Genomic DNA, 22,884 nt, shown 5'->3' with positions numbered 1-22,884 from the left:
AGTCGATGTTCATGCCATCAGGTTGGAGGCTACCCAGATGGAATATAAGGTGTTGTTCCTCCAACCTGAGTGTGGCTTCATCTTTACAGTAGAGGAGGCTGTGGATAGACATGTCAGAATGGGAATGGGATGTGGAATTAAAATGTGTGGCCACTGGGAGATCCTGCTTTCTCTGGCGGACAGAGCATAGGTGTTCAGCAAAGCGGTCTCCCAGTCTGCGTCGGGTCTCGCCAATATATAAAAGGCCACATCGGGAGCACCGGACGCAGTATATCACCCCAGCCAACTCACAGGTGAAGTGTTGCCTCACCTGGAAGGACTGTTTGGGGCCCTGAATGGTGGTAAGGGAGGAAGTGTAAGGGCATGTGTAGCACTTGTTCCGCTTACACGGATAAGTGCCAGGAGGGAGATCAGTGGGGAGGGATGGGGGGGACGAATGGACAAGGGAGTTGCGTAGGGAGCGATCCCTGCAGAATGCGGGGGGGTGGGGTGAGAGGGAAAGATGTGCTTAGTGGTGGGATTTCGTTGGAGGTGGTGGAAGTTACAGAGAATAATATGTTGGACCCGGAGGCTGGTGGGGTGGTAGGTGAGGACCAGGGGAACCCTATTCCTAGTGGGGTGACGGGAGGATGGAGTGAGAGCAGATGTACGTGAAATGGGGGAGATGCGTTTAAGAGCAGAGTTGATAGTGGAGGAAGGGAAGCCCCTTTCTTTAAAAAAGGAAGACATCTCCCTCATCCTAGAATGAAAAGCCTCATCCTGAGAACAGATGCGGCGGAGATGGAGGAATTGCGAGAAGGGGATGGCGTTTTTGCAAGAGACAAGGTGAGAAGAGGAATAGTCCAGATAGCTGTGAGAGTCAGTAGGCTTATAGTAGACATCAGTGGATAAGCTGTCTCCAGAGACAGAGACAGGAAGATCTAGAAAGGGGAGGGAGGTGTCGGAAATGGACCAGGTAAACTTGAGGGCAGGGTGAAAGTTGAAGGCAAAGTTAATAAAATCAATGAGCTCAGCACACGTGCAGGAAGCAGCACCAATGCAGTCATTGACGTAGCGAAGGAAAAGTGGGGGACAAATACCAGAATAGGCACGGAACATAGATTGTTCCACAAAGCCAACAAAAAGGCAGGCATAGCTAGGACCCATACGGGTGCCCATAGCTACACCTTTAGTTTGGAGGAAGTGGGAAGAGCCAAAGGAGAAACTATTAAGAGTAAGGACTAATTCCGCTAGACGGAGCAGAGTGGTGGTAGAGGGGAACTGATTAGGTCTGGAATCCAAAAAGAAGCGTAGAGCTTTGAGACCTTCCTGATGGGGGATGGAAGTACATAGGGACTGCACATCCATGGTGAAAATAAAGCGGTGGGGGCCAGGGAACTTAAAATCATCGAAAAGTTTAAGAGCGTTAGAAGTGTCACGAACATAGGTAGGAAGGGATTGAACAAGGGGGGATAAAACCATGTCGAGGTATGCAGAAACGAGTTCGGTGGGGCAGGAGCAAGCTGAGACAGTAGGTCGGCCAGGACAGGCAGGTTTGTGGATCTTGGGTAGGAGGTAGAAACGGGAAGTGAGAGGTGAGGGAACTATAAGGTTCTCATATCTGCTCTCAGGATGAGGCTTTTCATTCTAGGATGAGGGAAATGTCTTCCTTTTTTAAAGAAAGGGGCTTCCTTTCCTCCACTATCAACTCTGCTCTTAAACGCTTCTCCCCCATTTCACGTACATCTGCTCTCACTCCATCCTCCCGCCACCCCACTAGGAATAGGGTTCCCCTGGTCCTCACCAACCACCCCACCAGCCTCCGGGTCCAACATATTATTCTCCGTAACTTCCGCACCTCCAACGGGATCCCACCACTAAGCACATCTTTCCCTCCCCCCCCCCCCGATTCCGCAGGGATCGCTCCCTACGCGACTCCCCTGTCCATTCGTTCCCCCCCATCACTCCCCACTGATCTCCCTCCTGGCACTTATCCGTGTAAATGGAACAAGTGCTACACATGCCCTTACACTTCCTCCCTTACCACCATTCAGGGCCCCAAACAGTCCTTCCAGGTGAGGCAACACTTCACCTGTGAGTCAACTGGGGTGATATACTGCATCCGGTGCTCCCGATGTGGCCTTTTATATATTGGCGAGACCCGACGCAGACTGGGAGACCGCTTTGCTGAACACCTACGCTCTGTCCGCCAGAGAAAGCAGGATCTCCCAGTGGCCACACATTTTAATTCCACATCCCATTCCCATTCTAACATGTCTATCCACGGCCTCCTCTACTGTAAAGATGAAGCCACACTCAGGTTGGAGGAACAACACCTTATATTCCGTCTGGGTAGCCTCCAACCTGATGGCATGAACATCGACTTCTCTAACTTCCGCTAATGCCCCACCTCCCCCTCGTACCCCATCTGTTACTTATTTTTATACACACATTCTTTCTCTCACTCTCCTTTTTCTCCCTCTGTCTCTCTGAATATACCCCTTGCCCATCCTCTGGGTGCCCCCCCCCATCTTTCTCCCTGGGCCTCCTGTCCCATGATCCTCTCGTATCCCTTTTGCCTATCACCTGTCCAGCTCTTGGCTCCATCCCTCCCCCTCCTGTCTTCTCCTATCATTTTGGATCTCCCCGTCCCCCTCCAACTTTCAAATCCCTTACTCACTCTTCCTTCAGTTAGTCCTGACGAAGGGTCTCGGCCTGAAACGTCGACTGCACCTCTTCCTAGAGATGCTGCCTGGCCTGTTGTGTTCACCAGCAACTTTTATGTGTGTTGCTTGAATTTCCAGCATCTGCAGAATTCCTGTTGTTTGCTAATCTATTCAATCTTATCTTATAACTCAGGTCCTCCAGACCTGGCAAGATTCTTGTGAATTTTCTCTTTACTCTGTCTACCTTGTTTACATTATTCCTGTAGGTAGGTGACAAAACTGAACACATTAGTCCTGACGGAGGGTCTCGGCCCGAAACGTTGACTGTACCTCTTCCTAGAGATGCTGCCTGGCCTGCTGCGTTCACCAGCAACTTTGATGTGTGTTACATTACTTCAAATCAGGCCTCACCAATACCTTACACAACCTCAATGTAACATGCCTTTCTTATACTCAATACATTGATTTATGAAGTGCCAAAAGGTTTCTTTACAACCCTATCTACCTGCGACACCACTTTCAATGAATTATGGACCTGTGTTCTCAGATCCCTTTATTCTACCACATTCTGCCGTGTGCTACTGTTCACTGTGTAAGACCTACCATGGTTGGTCTGACCAAACTGCACAACCTCTCTCTTGTCTGCATTAAATTCCATCTGCCATTTTTCAGCTCATTTTTCCAGCTGATTCAGATCCCTCTGCAAGACACAATAGCCTTCTACACCCCTAATCTTGGAGTTACCTGCAAATCTGCTGATCCAGTTAACCACATTATTATCCAGATCATTAATATAGATGACAAACAACAAAGGATCCAGCACTGATCCCTGTGGTACACCACAAGTCACAGGCTTCCAGCCAGAGAGGCAACCATCTACTACCACTCCCTGGCTTCTCCCACAGAGCCAATATCTAATCCAATTTACTACCTTATTTTGAAAGCCGAACGAATAAAACTTCGTGAACAACCTCCCAGGCAGGATCTTGTCAACAGCTTGGTAAAGTCCATGTAGACAACATCCACTGCCTTGCCTTCATCCACTTTCCTCGTCTGTCTGTCTGTCTAGGTACCATATCCGATGTGGACTTTGGTGACCATGGTTTTCCATATAGATCTATCCTTCGTTTTTTTTGAATGACTTCCATTTCCTCGATGTATAGCCACCTGGCTATGCTTTTGACGTACATAAGCCGAGGTCTTCCTCGAGGTTTACTCCCCTCAATCTTTCCAGAGAGTATGAGTTTTTCTAGTTCACCTTTCCTCATGATGTTGGTATGAGTGATCGAACTGCTTGGGCTCTTCTGAGAACTTCTTCATTTGATGTCTGTGTGGTCCGTGATATTTTTAACATTCTCCTGTAGAACCATAATTCAGCTGCTTCTAGTCTCTTTTCCATTGCTGGAAAAATGGTTCTGCATTCACTTTCATAAGTCAGGATAGAATAAATGTAGCACTGCAGTATTCTGTTTTTAGTGTACGTGCTCATCTTTCTGTCTGTTAATATAGTCTTCATTTTTTGGAAAGCTTCTTTCGCCATTGCTATTCTGTATTTGATATCTGTGTCACACCTGCCATTACTTGTTATTAGGCTGCCAAGATATTTGAATTTGTTGACTTGTTTGATGTTTGTATTTCCTCGTAACTTCCTCAAAAAACTCTATAAGATTGGTTAGACATGATCTATGATGCACAAAGCCGTGCTGACTATTCTTAATCAGTTCATGTCTATCCACGTACTTATACATCCAGTTCCTTAGAATACCTTTCAATAACCTTTCCAAAACTGATATCAGACTTACCAGCCTATGATTTTCTGGTTCATGTTTAGTGTCTTTTTTAAACAACGGAACAATGTTGGCTCTCCTCCAGTCCTCTGGTACCTCTCCTATTGCTATGGATGACATCTCTGCTCGGGCCAATATGTGGAAGTTAAAATCACCTACTATAACAACCTTATATTTATCAGCAACAGTTTGTAATCTCTTTACAGTCTTTTCCCTCTGAATCCCTCGGACTGTTGGGTGGTCTGCAATAAGCCCCAATTCACATGGTCATACCTTCCTTATTTCTTAGTTCCACCTGTAAGACCTCTGTAGATGAGTTCTCCAGTCTATCCTGACACAGCAGTGCTGTGACATTTTCCCTGAATGGTAACGTCACCCCTCTCTTAATCTCTCCCGCTCTGTCACATCTGAAACAAAGGAATCCAGGAATATTGACCTGCCAGTCCTGCCCATCCTTCAACTGTCTCACTAATAGCTACAATATCATAATTTCAGGTGTTGATTAGGCCCTGAGCTCATCCACCTTTCCTACGATACTCCTTGCATTGAAGTATACACAGCTCAGAACACTAGGTGCACCATGCTCGACCTTTTAATTCCTGAGATTGTCTGAGGTCTTACCAACATCTGTCTCTCCACCTCTCCACTAACTGGTCTGGTACTCTGCTGCAACTTTAGTTTAAACCCTGCTATGCAGCATTAGTAATCCTTCTCGCTGGTTCAGGTGCAAACTGTTCCCTCTGTAGAGGTCCCACCTTCCTTGGAAGAGAGCCCAATGATCCAAAAATCTTATGCCCTCCCTCCTACACCAACTCCTTGACTACGTATTAAACTGTATTATCTTCCTAGTTCTGGCCTCACCAGCATGTTACATGGTTAGTAATCTTGAGATCACAATCCTGGAGATCCTGCCCTTTAACTTAGACCTAACTCCCTGAGCTCCCTATGCAGAACCTCGTCACTCATCCTACCCATGGCATTGGCACCTACATGGACCAGGACCTCTGGCTGTTCACGCTCCCACTTGAGAATGCTGAGGACTTGATCGGGGATGACCTGGACCTTGGCACCCAGGCAGCAACATATCATCTGGGAATCTCATTGTCGCCCACAGAACGTCCTTTCTGTTCTCCTCAGTAATGAATCCACCATTACCACAGCGCACCTCTTCTGATCCCTGCCCTTCAGAGTCACAGAGGCAGACTCAGTGCCAGAGAACTGACTGCTGTGACTCTCCTCTGCTGGGTCATCCCCCGCCTTACAGTATCCAAAGTAATACCAGTTATTGAGGTGGATGGCCACAGGGGTACTTTACACTCCGTAACTCCTTTAACCCCTTTCCCTTTCCTACTGTCACCCAGTTTTCCGTGTCCTGGATGCTGGGCATAACTACCTCTCTATATGTCCTATCCATCACCCCTTCAGCTTCCCAAATGATCTGATTTCCATCCAATTCCAGCTCCACTCCTTAACATGGATCGTTAGAAGCTGCGTCTGGGACTTCTCGCCGTTGTAGTCGTCAGGGACACTTGAGGTCTCCCTGCCTTCCCATATCCCACCAGAGGAGCATTCCACTATCCTGTTTGGCATCTCTACTGTCCTAGTTGAGCAAATGTAAAGAAGGGAGGGAAAAAAATACTCTACATCTAGGTTTTTTTTTGCCCTCTCTTGCTGAAGCCTCTCCTTGTTTTTCCTTCATGCCTTCCCTGACTGGAGCCTTTTTTCACTGAAGCCTCGAAGATCTGAAGCCCCAGAATCACCATTCTTACTCTGTCCACTTCGATGAAGTCCGCTGCTCCAGCCTCCTGTCTTCTTTCAACTTGTTCTAGCTAATCAATCCCAAATGCCGACTGGTCACTGCTCAGAGCTTGTGAGTTGCTGTGTCAGCAGACCTAAGTGAAATTCCTTCCTCTCTAGCTTCTGATCTCCCAATTGGTCGCTGGTCAAAGCACCAAAAAAAAACTGCCAAGAGTTGTAGTGGACCTGAGTGAAATTCCATCCTTTGGTTGCTACTCAAAGCTCCAATATGGTGACATATACATACACATGAAAGAGTCATGTGACACTGACAGGCCCTTCACTCCATCCAGTCCATGCTTGCCCAATATCTATATCTATACTCCCTACTAATTTTGTATACCTCTACAAGATGTATCCTCATTTTCCAGTGCTCCGGGGAATAAAGTACTAATCTATTCAACCTTATCTCCTACTCAGATCCTCACCCTTGTAAAATTTCTCTGTATTCTTTCAAGCTTATTGATATCTTTCCTGTAGGTAGATGACCAGAACTACACACAGTTCTCCAAATTTGGCCTAACCAATGCCTTGTACAAGGGAAACAGATCAGGAAATGGGGCCAATGGATGTGCTCTGAGAGCTAGCAGGGACTTGATGGGCCAAGTAGTCTCAAATTAATGGCCCCATACAGCTCAGATCAGCCTAACATGGTAAAAGCTTTTTCAAAAAATGCGTTAGATGGTCTGTGTAGTACAGAAAAAAAATATGCATTAATGTAGAATCTTTCATACTCTCAAGTGTTTCATATGAACAAACTATACTCCTGTATCTTCAGCTGTAAAGTAAGGAATGTGACTGGAATTAGTGTGGAAGTATATGGCAGATAGCCCAGTAATTCCCCTCAGCAACCTAGCATGGAGTTTTACGGAACAAATTGATAACAAATAATTTAAAGTCACCTTCATTGTCTGTGATTGAATAGCGATAATTGTTCAATAGCAAAGATCAAACTGAATATAATCAAGCATCCAGCATCTGCAGAATTCCTGTTGTTTACTGAATATAATGTCAGTTTGCTATAGTTATTGATACAGGTAATACAATTTATCACTTTTATTTAATCAGTAGGGCAACTTATCAATAGTTTTAGTAATTCTAAAGTAGTGATAAAATTGCAACTAAAAACCATCATCAGTAAGAAAATTGAAGAGTAAATTTTATTAATAAGTCAACCTGAAACCTTGTAGTATTTTACTCAAATACAAACGATTCCTAATCTGTTTATAATTCTGAGAAAGAGCAGGAGGGATTGCAGATCAATCTTTCAGCGATATTAATGTAATACAGAGCATAAATATTTAATTTTATGGGACTAACTTGTTGTGTTCCATAGATGGTATTTCCTCAGCCTCAACAGTACAAGCAATATTAATGGAGAAGGAAAAGCCTTCCCCTTTACTTAATATGCAAGGTCACTGAGTGAATTTAAACCAAAGAAACTGCGGAGATGTTCATGTGATCCTAGGTTTAAGAATTTGGAATAAATATACATAAAATACAAAGTTAATTTAAAAAAAAACAAAAATATTTTTCATTATATTGACATTGGTTAATTTACTATTTGTTTTGCCACATGCGGAGATAGAGTGAAAAGCTTGTCTTGCACACTGCTTTACTGACTAAATCTTACACTGTGTACTCAGCTAGAATAAGGTTAAACAATAAGAATGCAGAATAATTCAGGTTCATTTATTTATTGAAACATGCAGTGAAATGCGTTGTTTGTGGTTACAACCAACACAACCTAAGGACACACTGGAGGCAGCCATTCCAGCACCAACGTAACATGCCCACAGTGTTCAGCAGAACAACAGGAACAAAACAGTAACAGCAAAACAAGCCTTTTCTTCCCTCGTAGCCACCCACCCACCCACTCACACACACAGTCAGACCCCTCCAACCGCAGGACCGGTCAGATCTCCAGCCTCCACTGGATTTGCAGAGTCATGGACATTGGCCTCCGACTTCTCCAGTGGACTCACAGATTTACTGACCCAGGGATAAAGTGTAAAAGCTACCGAGAAAGTGTCGTGCAGGCAAACGGTAAAGTGCAAGATCATACACAGGTAGATTGTGAGGCTAAACGTCCATCTTATCATACAAGAGGCCTGTTCAACAGTGGATAGAAACTGTCCTTGGGCCTGGTGGTAATATCCAGAGTGGATGTGGGGGTTGGTTAACATGCTTTATTTTCTATAATGTTTCAATGAATATGCATTGCTGGCAAGGCTGATATCTATTGGTGCAATACACACAAAAATATGGAGGAACTCAATGGATCAGGCAGCATCTATGGAGGGAAATGGACAGTCAACATTCAGGTCAAGTCTCCTAAATCCAGATTTCAGTATCTACAGGTTTTTTTAGTGTGTTGATACCTAGTGAACATTACTAGAGGCTCCGAGGAACAGGCAGGGGGTTATCTTCTATTGCATGGCAGTTTTATATAAATGAGCAGTTTCTGGGCATAATTTAGAGAGCACATAAGAATTAACTGAGTTAGCATGGGATGTAGGCTGCATAATAATCCAGGACAGCACTAAGTGGCACTAGTAGGTAATATGGACCAGTAGAATCTGACCCATTTATTGATAGCGGTTTCCTGTTTCTAGAATGTATAAAAACTGATTTCAAACTCTCAAGCAGACAGCTTGCATTCTTTAGATTGTTGGTCATGACTTCTGGATAATGAGTCCAGCAAAATAGCTACTAGTACCATACCCTATTAGGAAGTTAATAATGAGGCTAGGCAGGAAAGAAGATTGTTGGGCAAAAGAAGCAAAATATTTCCCCAATTACTTGTCAATGATATTTCAAAGTAGATTCTGTGGAGACTGATGTTGCTGGACATTGTGGATGAGGTTGTTTTTGTGAGATGCTGGTATACTACCACCTGCTGGAGTAGATAGCTAATGCTGTGTTGAAGCAACAAAACAGCACCAGCTTCACTATGAAAGAGAGGATGAGCTAACATCTATCAAAATTGATTGTGACCCTTATAATGGAAATCATCCTTACAACCAGCTGATATCATTGCATTTAGGTGTTTCCCTGGACTAAATAAATGAAGGCTAGTGAGGCTAGTCCAAAGCACCTGCATTGCATAAAATAGCCTTGTTCTAACACTTTTCTTCATGCTCAAGGCTGGCATCCAATGCATTTTAGGCATATAAATCTGGAAAGCGACTATAATCTGGAGTGAGTGTGAGAATGCATTGCCAAGGTTCCTTTAGTTGTACCTTTAGGAAGTAAGTATATCAAATACTATGACTCTGAACTATACAGCACAAAGTGGTAATGTCAACCACGGTGCCCAATGCAGGCCAGTCCCATTTGCCAGCATTTGGTCATAACATATCCATATTTTGACTTGTTACATACATCTGTTAGGGTGCATTCTCCGGTTACCTTATAAGGTAACTGTAGCCTTCAGCCAGGAGCAGATGTCATCAGGTGGTTCCCAACCTTCACCGAGTGTTTCGACCCTTAATCACGACACTCTCCAGTTTGTGGCCAAATCACTGCCCATCTGCTCCTGGCTTCCAGCTTCCCTCCTCTCGCCTACGCCAAATCCAACAAGAGGCTCGTTCTGCCTCCTCTCCCATCCTACGAGCTGCTTGTTTTTTGCTCCTTTCATCCAGGCCCAGATCTGACAACAACCGCCATGCTGATTTGGCTGGGAAACCTCTGCAGCCGATCTCCACAGGGAAAAACCATGCCTGCCATCCCTTGTCTTTACACTCCTGCAGTAAGGGCTGGTACTTCAAGGCCTTTCTCTCGTGGGCCTCTTCCCATTCCTCCTCCCACGGCACAGTCAGCTCAACCAGAATTATTTTCTTGTCTTCGCTCGGTTGACCACAGTACAATGTCCGGGCGTAGGGTTGTGTGATAATAAATTCACATTGAAATTAAGTTACTGTGATCCTGATAACACCATGCCAAATTCTTTGTTAAAAGCCAGATATGGACCATATATGTCACATGTGTACCACTATGTTCCGACAAAGGTCTTCAACATGAAGTGTTAACCCTGTATCTCTCCCTTCACAGATGCTGTCTGCTGAATGGTTTCCAACATTTTCTCTTTTTGTTTCGGATTTCAAGCATCAGCCATTTCATTCTGATTTCCACTAAGAAGCTCAAAGCTTGTCTGTGTCTGTGGAGTTTACTAAACCAGCGTGCACTGTGTAAAGCAATCCTGCTGAGTTCTTCCAGCATTTTTATGTATTATATTGTATAAAGCAGATGACTGCTGTTATCTGATGTCTTGTTACTGGGAATTAAAAAAAACTTCAAAAGCTGCAACAGAAAGGTGGAATAATTTGCGACAAAATATTGTTTTCTTTAAAAGAAAGTCAAAATGAAATCGTCTGCTGCTGAGCACATTTCAAATTGTTTGAAAGTGCACATCTCTCTGCGGGGATTCTAAAACTGCAGTACATCTCCAAAAAAAACTTATGCCTGGCAGTCTTAATTTGGTTTTATCCTTGTCAGCTGGCAGTACCACAGCAACAAGTACAGCATTCATCCATGAGCAGGTAAAAACTAAAAATGTAAAAGGAAACAGGGAAAGCTGCAAAGACAGATCAGTGCAACACACAATAAATGCTGGAGGAACTCAGCAGGCCAGGCAGCATCTATGGAAAGGAGTTCAGTCAACGTTTCAGGCCGAGACCCTTCCTCAGAGAAACGTCAGCTGCACTCCTTACCATAGATGCTGCCTGGCCTGCTGAGCTCCTCCAGCATTTTGTGTGTGTTCCTTGGACTTACAGAATGTGCAGATTTTCTCTTGCTCGTGAAAACAGATCAGTGAACAGCCAAAAAGAAAAGCTACAGTAATGGACTTTCAACTAAAGCTGAGCAGCAACAAACGGCAAAACGTCAACACAATAGCACAATGGACAATCATTTATACTTATTTATTTTGGGGGATCTGGGTATTATTGTCAAGGCCAGCATTCCTAATTTGAGCTGCTGCAGTCCTTTTGAAGGTGCTCCCACTGTGGTGTCGGGCATCGAGGTGGTGAAGGCATTCGATCATTCAGGGCACTGATTAAAAGACCAACTCAGCAGATCAGGCAGCACCTATGCAGGGAACTGGGCAGTGAGTATTTCTGGCAAAAGACCCTTCATCTGCATTGAATTGAGAACAAGAATTGGGATGTTATGTTACAACTGTATAAGTCATTAGTGAGACCACATGGGATATTGTGTGCAGTTTTGGCCACATTGCTCTTGCAAGGGTGTCTTTCAGCAGGAAAAGGTGCAGATAAGATTCACAAGACTGTTACTTGGACTGGAGGGCTTGGCTTAGAAGAATAGGCTGGATAGGCTGGAACTGTTTTCCTGAAGTGAAGGAGGTTTTCAGGTGACATTATAGAAAGGTATAGAAGATCATGAGGGGCACAAATAAGGGGAGTGGTCACAAACTTTTCTCAGGGCAGGAGAATCAAAAGCTGGATGGCATCTATTTAATGTGAGAGGAGAAAGCTTTAAACAGGGACTTGAAGGAAATATTTTCTCTACACAGGGGGTGGAGGGTGTATGGAATGAGTTTCCAGAGCAAGTGGTTGAGGCAGCTACAATTATGATCTTTAAAAGGAATTTAGGCAGCCACATGGATAGGAAAGTTTGTAAGATAAGGAAAACACAAACGAATGTCACTAGTTCAGATAGCCACCTTGATCGGCATGGATATGTCGGGCCAAGAAGTATGTTTCAGTGCTGTACGACTTTGAGTTACACAGACCAGGCCAAATCAGGTCTGCAGAATTCCCTTCCTGAAGGATGGATGCCAATCGACAACTATTACTTGACTTGTTTGACTTGGGATTTAGTTAGTTATGTGCCCAGCTCTCATGCTAGGATCCAAGCTCAAATCTCTGGATCAATAGTCTGGAACTCTGCTGTGCACCACTACACCCACGCCAGTGACTGGGCCTATGTTGCTGTAGGCACAGCTGCCCATAGAGTTTGAACAAATCAAGAGATGCACTGGAGACCAGAATTGAAGGATTGCAGTAGCCAGAGAAGTGTGCAGAGACAAAAGAAGCAGGAGTATAGCATTGCTTCTTGTCGTATAGTAGAGGAGTTAAGGGTTATGGGGAAAAGGCAGGTAGGTGGAGATGAATCCATGGCCAGATCAGCCATGATCTTATTGAATGGCGGAGCAGGCTCGACGAGCCAGATGGCCGACTCCTGCTCCTATTTCTTCTATTCTTATGTTCTTAAGACCACAGAAAATTTTAAAAGCAGGAGTTATGATTTTAAATGCATTGTACTTCGGGAAGTGAGGAGACATGGGAAGGGCGTGTGAAAACACAGGCAGCAGAGTTCTGGATGAGGACTGATGGGATGTAAAGGCGTATCAACTATTCTAATTCTATGTGGAGTGAACTTGCATTCACTTCAGAGTTTGCCAAAGGCACAAAGAGATGTGGAACCATGTACACAGTGAGTCGGGAAATTGATCTACAATGGATTGTAGGTGGACTAGGTTTCTGGTAAAAGAACTCCAGGGTTCAAGTGTCTCAAACCTCTCAAGATATGATTCATCAATAACGCACATTCTGGTCACTTAAAGCTGCCAATAGAAAACAATGTCTTAGCTAGAGAAATTTGTACCTTGTGTGGAGGGTGGGGAACAAAGGTTCAAGGTTGGTTTTGGTCTGACTTATGAGGAGAGATTCAGTAGCTCAGGGTTTAGAAGAATGAGGTGATCTCAGAGACATGCAAAATATTTAGAGGATTTAATGAGGTGTGGTTGTTTCCTCTGGGTAAGGAGTGTATAATTTTCAGATCACATTTCCAATATCAGAGAGATATAGACAGGTTAAGTGAGTGGGCAAGGGTCTGGCAGATGGAATACAATGTTGGTAAATACGAGGTCCTACATGTTGAAAGGAAAAATGAGCAGAACATTGAAACATAGAAAACATACAGCACAATACAGGCCTTTAAGCCCACAAAACTGAATGTCCCTACCTTAGAACTACCTAGGCTTAACCCATAGCCCTCTATTTTTCTAAGCTCCATGTAGCCATCCAGGAGTCTCTTAAAAGACCCTATCATTTCCAACTCCACCACCGTCACCGGCAGCCCATTCCACGCACTCACCACTCTCTGCATAAAAAACATACCCCTGACATCTCCTCTGCACCTACTTCCAAACACCTTAAAACTATGCCCTCTCATGCTAGCCATTTCAGCCCTGGGGAAAAGCCTCTGACTATCCACACAATCAATGCCTCTCACTATCTTGTACACCTCTATCAGGTCACCTCTCATTCTCAGTCACTCCAAGGAGAAAAGGCCAAGTTCACTCAACCTATTCTCATGAGGCATGCTCCCCAATCCAGGCAACATCCTTGTAAACCTCCTCTGCACCCTGTCTATGGTTTCCACATCCTTCCTGTAGTGAGGTGACCAGAACTGAGCATAGTACTCCAAGTGGTAAAAGACTGCAGCACGCTACTGTGCAGAGGGACTTGGGTGTGGTTATGCATGAATCACAAAAGGTTGGTTTGCAGGTGCAGCAGGCTATCAAGAAGACAAATGGAACGTTGGCATTTATTGCGAGAGAGATTGAATTTAAGAGCAGGGAGGTTATGCTGCAACTGTATGGAGTACTGGTGAGGCCGCACCTGGAGTACTGCGTGCAGTTCTGGTCTCCTTACTTGAAGAATGATATACTGGTTTTGGAGGTGGTGCAGAGGAAGTTTGACCAGGTTGATTTCAGAGATGAGGGGGTTAGACTATGACGAGAGATTGTGTCGCCTGGGACTGTACTCACTGGAATTCAGTAGAATGAGAGGAGATCTTATAGGAACATATAAAAATATGAAAGAGAAGAATAAGATAGAGGCAGGAAAGTTGTTTCAACTGGTAGGTGAGACTAGAACATGGGGACATAGCCTCAAGATTCAAGGGAGTAGATTTAGGACAGAGATGAGGAGGAACTACTTTTCCCAGAGAATGGAGAATTTGCGGAATTCTCTGCCCAATGAAACAGTGGAGGCTACCTCAGTAAATATATCTAAGACAAGATCGGATAGATTTTTGCATAATAGGGTAATTAAGGGTTATGGGGAAAGGGAGGCAGGTGGAGATGAGTCCATGGCCAGATCAGCCATGATCTTATTGAATGGCAGAGCAGGCTCATTGGGTCAGATGGCCGACTCCTGCTCCTATTTCTTATGCTCTTATGTTCTCATGTAAAGGGTAGGTCGATGAGAATGGAAGTGAAGGAGTGAAGGCACCATTATTAGCTGAGAACTGAATACCTTCAACAAAGGATGCTTATTGGTAACTTTGTCTTTTGTTATTTGCCTTAGAAACCAGGATGCCAGAAGAGCCCACTAGTGTTATTGGCTTTATGTTTGAAGTTAAGTTGCCTGAGGGAATAACAGCATGGTGATGCAGCTGGTGTAAACAGAAAATAAAGTTTTTTCAGCACAGCCATTGCATGGTGAACAACTGGAAAAATTGAATGGGTCAACTGGCAACTGTAGAGGCAAAGGGATGGTCAGCATTTCAGGTTGAGGCCCTGCATCAGAAATGCGAATGTAGAGGGAAGATAGCCATTATATAGAACTGAGAGGAAGGGGTTAGACAGAGACCATTTGCTGAACGGTGGAACCAGGTGAGAGATGGATTCAGGTAGGGATGGGAGGGGAAGGAAGTATTGAGACAGAGGCCAGTACGTGATGGATAAAATCTCCGATGGGAAAGATGAAACGTATATGGAATCCAACCATCAGTGACGTACTGAACTGAATTGAATTGAATTGACTTTACTCCTTACATCCTTCACTTACATGAGGAGTAAAAATCTTCATGTTACATCTCCGTCTAAATGTGTAATGTGCAATTATAGTAATTTATAATAAGTTATAATAAATAGAACAGTCAATGTAACATAGAATACATTCAAATCAATGTGTTAATCAGTCTGATAGCCTGGTAGAAAAAGCTGCCCTACAGCCTGGCTTTTATGCTGTGGTACCATTTCCTGGATGGTAGCAGCTGGAATAGATTGTGGTTGGAGTGACTTGGGTCCCCAATGCTCCTACGGGTCCTTTTTACACACCTACCCTTGTAAATATCCTGAATCATGGGAAGTTCACATCTACAGATGCGCTGGACTGTCTGCACCACTCTCTGCAGAGTCCTGTGATTAAGGGAGGTACAGTTCCTATACCAGGCAGTAATACAGTCAATCAGGATACTCTCAACGTTAACACGAGGAATTCTGCAGATGCTGGTAACTCAAGCAACACACATCAAAGTTGCTGGTGAATGCAGCAGGCCAGGCAGCATCTCTAGGAAGAGGTGCAGTTGATGTTTCGGGCCAAGACCCTTCGTCAGGACTAACTGAAGGAAGAGTGAGTAAGGGATTTGAAAGTTGGAGGGGGACGGGGAGATCCAAAATGATAGGAGAAGATAGGAGGGGGAGGGATGGAGCCAAGAGCTGGACAGGTGATTGGCAAAAGGGGTATGAGAAGATCATGGGACAGGAGGCCCGGGGAGAAGGAAAAGGGGGAGGGGGGGAAAAAGCCCAGAGGATGGGCAAGGGGTATAGTCAGAGGGACAGAGGGAGAAAAAGGAGAGAGAGAGAGAGAAAGAATGTGTGTATATAAATAACGGATGGGGTATGAGGGGGAGGTGGGGCATTAGCGGAAGTTAGAGAAGTCGATGTTCATGCCATCAGGTTGGAGGCTACCCAGACGGAATATAAGGTGTTGTTCCTCCAACCTTAGTGTGGCTTCATCTTTACAGTAGAGGAGGCCGTGGATAGACATGTCAGAATGGGAATGGGATGTGGCATTAAAATGTGTGGCCACTGGGAGATCCTGCTTTCTCTGGCAGACAGAGCGTAGGTGTTCAGCAAAATGGTCTCCCAGTCTGCGTCGGGTCTCGCCAATATATAGAAGGCCACATCGGGAGCACCGGACGCAGTATATCACCCCAGCCGACTCACAGGTGAAGTGTTGCCTCACCTGGAAGGACTGTCTGGGGCCCTGAATGGTGGTAAGGGAGGAAGTGTAAGGGCATGTGTAGCACTTGAGAGGATGCTGTCAGTTGTGTTCCTGTAGAAAGTTCTCAGAATTTTGGGGCCCATACCAAACTTCCTCAACTACTTGAGGTGAAAGAAGTGCTGCTGTGCCTTTCTCACCAGACAGCTGGTATATACAGACCACGTGAGGTCCTCAGTGATGTGAATGCTGAGGAAATTAAAGCTGTTTACCCTCTCAACCCCAGATCCATCGATGTCAATAGGGGTTAGTCCAAACTTAAGGGCTGTGAGCAAGAACAAATATCTTCTTTATAATGCAGTGAATGAAGGTGCTCCTGAACAAATCATTTTGCTCAGATCCTGGAGAGGACACAAAACAAGTAATGAGGCAATACCTGAGATGAGGAAGGTGATATTCATGCTGGTAGTAGGGCTGGAGACAGGAGATATATTAATGAATCTACAGATGTTTGGAAACACTGACAGGTTCCATAAAAGGACAGTGAAAACATTTTTAATGATTTTCATTAGGGTCTATATGAGAGTATAAGTTTGGGTTGTGCAATCAAAGGCCCAGCGGAAATGGTTGGTGACTGCGGGCGGTATAGTAGCATAGTGGTTAGCACCACTTTACAGTACCAGTGACCAAGGTTCAATTCCCGCTACTGCTGGTAAGGAGTTTGTACATTCTCCCTGTGGCACGTTGGGTTTCCTCCAGGTGTCCGGCTTCCTCCACAGTCCAAAGATATACTGACTGGCAGGTTGATTGGTCGGTGAAAATTGTCCGTGAATAGGCTAGGGTTAAATAGGGTGCTGCTGGTGGCATGGCCTGAAGGGGCAGAAGGGCCTACTCCGGGCTGTAACTCTGTAGATAAGTAAATATGGTCAGGCTGCAGGAAAAGGTACAGTTTTCAGACCACTTTAGAGCAGGCCCTGTGTGAATTAAGGTTGTTGTTAAAGGACAGTAACTGTAAAAAGGATCTGCAAACTGTAAACAAACTGTGCAAATGCAGTTAATAAATAAGTAGCAATAAATAATGAGCTTGAAATAGCAAGGTAAAAGAGTCCTTAAATAGGTGTAGTTATCCCCTTTTGTTCAAGGGCCTGATGGTTGAGGGGTAGTAAGTGTTCTTGAACCTGCTGGTGCGAATCCTGAGGCACCTGCACCTTCTACCTGATGGCAGCAGTAAGAAGAAAGCATGGCCTGGGTGGTGAGGGCCTTTGATGGTGGATGCTGCTTTTCTACAGGAATGTTTCATGTTGATGTGCTCAATGGTGGAGAAGGTTTTACTCCTGATGTTCTGGGCTGAATCTGCTACCTTCTGCAGGATTTTCTGCTCAAAGGCATTGGTGTTTCCATACCAGGCCATAATGCAGCCAGTCAGCACACTTCCCACCACAAATCGATAGAAATTTTCCAAGGTTTTTGATGGCAAGCCAAATCTCAGCAGAGCTGACTCAATGGGCTGAGAAACCTAACCTTGCTTTTATGTTTTGTAATTTATGGTCTTATAATGAGGATGCATTTCTGTTGCAGCCACTGCTGAGTGGTTAGAAACGTCCTACCTTCGGTAACAGACTTATTTAGTTATTTATTTAGCGATTCAGAGTGGAGAAGGATTTTCTGGCCCTTTGAGCCATGCTGCCTTAGTAATCCCACAATGCTGATTAACCTCAACCTAACCACGGGACAATTTACAATAACTGATTAACCTAGCCGGTACATCTTTGGATTGTGGGAAGAAGCTGGAGCTCCCAGGGAAAGGCCATGCATTCCAAGGGGAGGATGTACAGAGTCTCCTTACAGAACAGAGCCTGAATGGAACTCCAAACTCCAGAACACCAGGGGCTATAACAGCAAACTGTAATAGGATGTTCTGCTGCTACTTGTGCATTGGTTTTTAAGTATCAATATGAAAGTTATGGACATGACAGGACCTCATTTGTAGAAGTGCATGTTTCTGTTTTGGTTCATTCCTCCAACTACTGGAACAAGCCAAACTTAGCATGAACTCTGTGGTCGGGAGGGTAATGGCTCTCTACTCACACAGTACATTGAAAGCTGTTCTTATTCGCTACCAATAGCCAATTATGATGGGGAAATGGGAAAATAAAATAAGTTCCTGACGTATTTAAACAGTCTTATAATGACTTATGGAAAGATTATTAGTTTCTGGGGTACCAGACATTAGAATTAATAACTAAATAATCATAACTGAGGCAAACTTAAGTTATTAGCTGAGATGAATGAAATGTTGGTGAGGTTAGTGGTGACCTGACTGGGAAACTTGTCAAATGGTAATAGAAAATGTTGGAAATACTCAAAAGAGTATTTTTAATATTTCTAATAATACAAACTGCTTGACGGACTCAAAGAGCCAGGTAGCATCTGTGGAAGAAAATAATCAGTCAATGTCTTTCGTTGAGTCCCGTTATCTTCTTGACTTGAAATTTCAGCTGTCTGTTTTTTTTCTAGTAATTTGTATTTTGCTCCAGATTCCAGCATCTGCAGTCTCTTGTGTCTCCAGATGAGGTCGTGTCTCTCTCAACCCCATTTTGTGTGGGCACGTGGCCAAGTGGTTAAGGCATTGGACTTGCTACCTGAAGGTCGTGAGTTTGAGGCCCAGCCAAGGGAACGTGTTGTGTCCTTGAGCAAGGCACTTAATCACACATTGCTCTGCGACGGCACTGGTGCCAAGCTATATGGGTCCTAATGCCCTTCCCTTGGACAACATTGGTGTTGTGGAGAGGGGAGACTTGCAGCATGGGCAACTGCTGGTCTTCCATACAACCTTGCCCAGGCCTGCGCCCTGGAGAGTGAAGATTTTCCAGGTGCAGATCCATGGTCTCGCAAGACTAACGGATGCCAACCCCATTTTCCTGCCTTCTCCCCGTAACCTTTGGCACCACTACCGACCAACAACTTATCAACCTCTGACTTAAATATACCCAGTGACTTGGCCTCCACAACCATCTATGGTAATGAATTCCACAGATTCACCACCCTCTGGCTAAAGAAATTTCTCCTCACCTCTGTTCTAAAAAGTTGGCCTTGTATTCTGAGGCTGTGTCCTCTGGTCATAGATTGTCTATAGATTGGAATGGACACAAAGGGCAATTTCGGAGAGAGGATTTGTTCTATGGGGTTACTTATGAGCCTTATGGATTGAAAAGCAAAGGCAACAAAGACATTTTAGGACTTACAGTAAACCTACTGAAGATTGTTAAAGTGGCTGCACAGTACAGAGCAATTTAAACACCACAGAGAGTTCTGAAAGGGAAATTTTCAAAGATGGTAAGGGATGGTGAAACCAGGCCAAAGGCAGAGTTCTGGCATCACATAAGTTGCAAAAAGAATGCTAAAGTGAACAGGTCAATGATGCAGTGAAAGAAAACTCACATCATTACTGTGTATGTTAAGCAGATTTACACACTATTTAAATTCCAAGATTATTTAATGACTTGGCGTTCTCCTATTTATAAAGTTGGCTCAAAGTAAAAACATTTAGAAACTATTTCCATAACTTTGCAAAGTTTTGCAAGTCAATGATTTATTACCCCCAAGCTATGCGCTGAAATGTCAGAGGCAGTTAGCAGAATGTATTGCTTTATTCCTCCCAGCCAGCATTCATCTGGTCACATAAGTACCTGTAAGGTGGAATGTCATCCGTTAATTCCCACTCAAGAGATTTATGTATAGTACAGAGGTGCAGGTTCAGCCTGTAATGCAGGACTGAGGAGAATGTAGGGACTGAAGGTGCAATCACACATAACGAATGTTAAATTGAGATCCAGCCTGCTGCTACAAAGTACAATAGATCACTGGACCAAAGGAATTATTCTTGATGTCCTGGCCAATGTTAATCCTCGAGTCAGCATTTGTGACATTGTTCATCTGGCTATTTTCACAATATTGTTTGTGGAAGTGTGGATGCATGATGAATTGGCCTCTGTAGTTCCGACATAATAATAGTAATAACATTTCAAAAATACTTTGAAAATCCAAATACAGGTTGAGCATCTCTTATCCAAAAATCCAAAATCCAAAAACCTCTGAAATCCAAAATTGTTTTGAGTGTTGACACGATGCCTTGAACGGAAAATTCCACAAGGAACTGGGAAGGATTGCAAGCAATGTGCATATCTCTGCACACCACAGACAGCTCTGAGAAGTGATGTCACCTACCCTGAATGGGGGCCCTGTTGTCGCCAGATTGTTTTCAGCAGTCAGTATAGCTTGACCTTTGTGCATTACTCACAGTGATTACCAAGTGTTTTGTGCTTATTGCGCTGTGTTGTGAAGATATTGTCGAATTTGTCAAGAAGCCCTTCAAGTTAACCCTAGGGGTAATAGTGAAAAGAAAAATAGGTGGCAGTTATGTTTGTCTGTAACACAGAAAGTTAAGCTGCTGGAAAAACTTGACAGCAATGAAGTCTGAAGTATTTGTCAGAGGAGTATGGTGTTCAGACAATCACCATCTACAATCTGAAGAATACTTTGTTCCGCTCAGCACCGTGTGGTGCATCAGGCAGCGGCCTTGCTGTTTCTTTAGAATTTGTCTGTTTTTTGTTGTGAAGCTGAGTTGCTAGTTTGACATTCAACCCAGCATGATGGAAAGCGTGCAAGGAGCAGGCCGAATTCGAGCCCGGGACCACTCATCCCAAGGTCTGGTGCGGATGCCACAACACCACTGGCCGGTTAAACAACCTGTAGCTATGACAGAACAGCGAAGTGTTAAAGTTCTTTGCTGAAAGTAGTGAACAGAAGTTCATGAAAGAACATTGCATAAAGTGAAAAAGAACACCTCGATTGTGTATTGACAGAGTGGATGCATCATCATTGGAGTAAACATATGCCGTTTATAGAAAAGGCACAGCAGTAAATTTTCAAATTCTAGAATCAGAAAAAATCTGAAATCCAAAATATTTCTGGCCCCAAGATTTTTGGATAAGGGGTGTTCAATCAGTACAACCAGATACTGGAAACCTGAAATAATTACGTACAATGCTGGGATGCTCAGGAGATCAGGCAGTATGGAGAAAGAAACAGAATTGCTTTAGGTTGATGATCTTTCATCAGAATTGGAGAAGTGAATCAGTGTGTTTCAATTTTAAGTGCTTTCCTTGGAATGCTGCCAAAATCTCTATGTCCATGGGGTCATTTGCTTGTCAAACTCAGACAGCTACCTGCAACATTTACACAGCTATAAATCCCGCAGGAAATCAGTCTTATGGCACACAAACCATGCAGATCTGACTACTGACCATCTGCCACTTTAGCTTTGATTACTGAGACATTAATAATTTATACAGAATATGTTTTTTGAACTTGTCTTTTTATTGCTGCGCAGAACAGAGAGGTAAACTTTCATCTTTCATTTCAAGGACTGGTCAACAGAATCATAACTCGATTCAGACATGTAAAAGTGCAAAACCGGATGGGCACTTCAGCTGAAATTCAAGTCTCATCGTAGTGCTTCTCTACACTGGAGGAGATACAAACTCCATTGGTGTACTCTTCTACCACTCCTCCTTTGCATGAGTCTCACAAGATGCTGCTTCTGCATTCCCCTCAGTACCTCTGTGGCTTAGGTTCATGTGTCAAAAGCTGCCTCTCTGTTCATTTCCAGAATCAAATCTGTTTATTAGTTTCAGAATTTTCTGTGCCATCACTCAACAGCTGAATTATTTCAACACAGACAGATACAGGCCAAATTCTCTATTAATTCCATACAGACTATGTACTCAGATTGCTCTCCCTCTCTCTCTCTCTCTCTCTCTCACACACACACACACACACTTTCTTTCTCTTGTTGGTGGGGGAGAGTTTGTTGTTGGGTGAACGATTAGTTTTTGTTGTACAGCAGATCATGTTTTTCTTTGTGGGCTTTGCTGTTGCTTGGAGGAGGGTGCTGATGCTTTTTGCTGAAGAAAGTGGGGGGAGACATGATGCTTTTTTGCTGCTTGTACATTGGGGAGGGCTTTGGGGTTCTAACATTTTTACTATCACTCTTTCTTTGTGGTACCCTTTTATTTTCAAGGAAGTCTGCAAAGAACAAGAATTTCAAGTTGTATACTGTGTTCTTGCTCTGATATTAAACTGATCTATTGAACTACGCAAACTAACGCAGTCAGGTTGGAAAGTAAATGGTTAAATTTTTAAAACTTTTCACTTGTCTTCAATCATTTTTCATCTACTAAACTACAGTAGTGAAGTTGCAACTACATCATTTATGTAGCACATATCATGATCCCCAAAACTGCAGTGAGATCATGACCAGGTAATGTATGTGACTGGCTGGAAAGCACCACTTGACTACGATACATGGAGTTGGAGCCAGTTGTTTAATTCTTACATTAGACTGTTTAATTGATGTTTTCTTTGCAGTTTAACAGTTAATTATCTACTTGTATTTTAAGCAGTTCTTATATGCATATAACAGTTTAATATGTCTTTAGTGGCTATACAAAGTATAATTCTGGAAAGCTCAAGAAGCTTCTTTGTTCTGCATTATTTGAATAAGTGCTTTCACATTGGTAAAGTTGTTACTGCAGTATTCAAGTAAGTGATTTCTTATTGGTTGACTCTTATCTACAAATTTGTATGAAAATATCCTTACCTCTATGGAAATATTCT

The 22,884-nt window shown here is 43.7% G+C and overlaps 1 long non-coding RNA gene across 2 annotated transcripts in view; it reads left to right on the top strand.

Moving 5' to 3' along the window:
* The window catches only part of LOC134336483 (uncharacterized), an 83,062-nt gene that overhangs the window by 35,159 nt on the left and 25,019 nt on the right, over positions 1 to 22,884 (top strand). The window contains exon 4 of one of the 2 annotated variants that reach the window (XR_010015798.1): positions 10,283 to 10,512. The exons of the other annotated variant lie outside the window; for it this stretch is intronic. This is a non-coding gene — a long non-coding RNA (uncharacterized LOC134336483). Of the gene's footprint in view, positions 1 to 10,282; positions 10,513 to 22,884 lie in introns of those variants that run through there. 2 annotated transcript variants of the gene reach the window in all.

This window comes from Mobula hypostoma, chromosome 22 (assembly GCF_963921235.1).
Source record: "Mobula hypostoma chromosome 22, sMobHyp1.1, whole genome shotgun sequence".
In the NCBI taxonomy this organism is placed as follows: Eukaryota; Metazoa; Chordata; class Chondrichthyes; order Myliobatiformes; family Myliobatidae; genus Mobula; species Mobula hypostoma.
The sequence above is the reverse complement of the archived record's forward strand: the minus strand, read 5'-3'. Positions and strand labels throughout refer to the sequence as shown.